Raw genomic sequence first — 1,844 nt, 5'->3', positions numbered from 1 at the left:
GAGAGACATGTAGAAGGACGGAGGGTGAGGTTGGACAAGAGATGGAATAGTCTGCCAAAAAAACTACACCAAATATCTATACTCTAACGCTATATTTCTGTTTCATCTCACTATCCCTTCTTACTGACTGGGGCTAATCAACAAAAACAACTAAACCCATGGTGAAAAAAAAAAATAGATGGGGAGAATGGAAGAGGGAGAAAACGAAGGGTGGAGAATGATAAGAAGGGCGAGAAAGGGGGGAGAGGAAGAGGGAGGAACGGAGGAGGGAAAGAATGACAAGAGATATGGTGGACGGTGATAGAAGAGGGGATATGGAAGTGGTGTGGCGAGACAGAGGAGTACAAAGGAAAACAAACCGTAACGGGCGTACTGACTGCTTGTTAGTGGGTGCATTATAACTAACGTAACTAATGTAACTAATGTAGGAGCTAAAGGCCAGAAAAGAAGGAAGGGCTGGGGGAGAAAATCTGGGAGGGAGGAAACAAGAGCGAGGAGGAAAAGGGAGGGGGGGGGGTGAAGAGAAAGAATATGGAGAGCGAGAAGGCAGGGGAGAAGAGGTAGGGGGTTGACAGAATGTTGGGTGGAGGGGAGAGTCAGGCAGGGAAGGGGGGAGAGAAACGAGGAATGGGAGAAGAGGGTATGGATACATGGGGGGGGAGGGAGGAGAGGGACTGGAAGGGAAAGAGGTTACTGGTTGGGAAGGGAGAGGTCCAGGGAGGGAGGGACATAGAGGGGGGGTTCCAGAAGGGGATGGGGAGGGGAGGAGTTGGGGGAGGGAACAGGCAGGGCGGAAAAGATTGGATTCATGGAGTGGAATTGATCAGGGTGGAGAGGCAACGCTGGAAGTGAAGGGGGAGGGGGAGAAGGAAGGGTGAGGTGGGGAGAAAAGGGGGGTTAACGACATGAGAGAGGGAAAGAGAGGAGGAAAGATAAAAGGAAAAACGAGAGGGTAGGAAAGAGCAGCAAAGAGAGGACAGGGGAAGTGGGAAAATGAATGGAAAAATGGGAGAGGGGAAAGGAAAGAGAGATGACATGATAAGGGAATTAGATGACGGAGGAAAAGAAGAGGGATGGAGGGAGTAAGGGAGAGGAAAGAGAGGGCAGAGAAAAGCTTAGAAGAGGAAGAAAAAGAAGAGCAACAACAGAGGGAATTGGAGGAGAAGGAGAGCAAAGAATAGAGGGAAAAAAGAAGAAAGGGAGGGGATAGGAAAAACTGGACAGCAAAGGTGGGGGAAGGGAGTAGGAGGTGTGAAGAGGGAAGAGAAGGGATGGACGAAAATTGGAGATGGAAGTGAATGACAGATGATGCATAAAAATGACAGGATAGAAGAGAAGGACTGAGATGGAATGATGGGAGAGAGTGATAGGGGAGATGAGTGTAGAAAATTAGGGAAAAGGAAAATAACCAAAACAGTCAGGAAGAAAAGATCATGGGAAGGGGGAATAGGGGAGGGGAAGAAAAAGAAGGAGGGAAATAAGAGGAGGAGGAAGATTGGAAGAGGGAGGAAAACGGGAAGGAGGAAGAACAGATGGGGAGGGAGGAGACAGATGAATGGGGAGGAAAGAGACAAAAGGACGGCACGAAGGGAGGGACGAGAAAGGGAGAGGAGAGGAAGGGGTAAGGGAGGGGTAAGGGAGGGGAGAGGAAAGATTGGATTCATGGAGTGGAATTGATCATGGTGGAGATGCAACGGTGGAAGAGAGGGGAGAGGGGGAGGGGAGAAGAGGGGAGGGAAAGGTAGAAAGGGAGAGAGAGAGAGAGAGAGAGAGAGAGAGAGAGAAGACGATCAGAAGGGAGAGGAGAGAGAACAAGGAAGGAGATGCGAGTGGAAAAGAAAGAG

Source organism: Coenobita brevimanus, chromosome 38, assembly GCF_032717465.1.
Source record: "Coenobita brevimanus isolate Jiangsu-jjx chromosome 38, ASM3271746v2, whole genome shotgun sequence".
Lineage (NCBI taxonomy): Eukaryota > Metazoa > Arthropoda > Malacostraca > Decapoda > Coenobitidae > Coenobita > Coenobita brevimanus.
Note: the sequence above shows the minus strand (reverse complement) of the source record.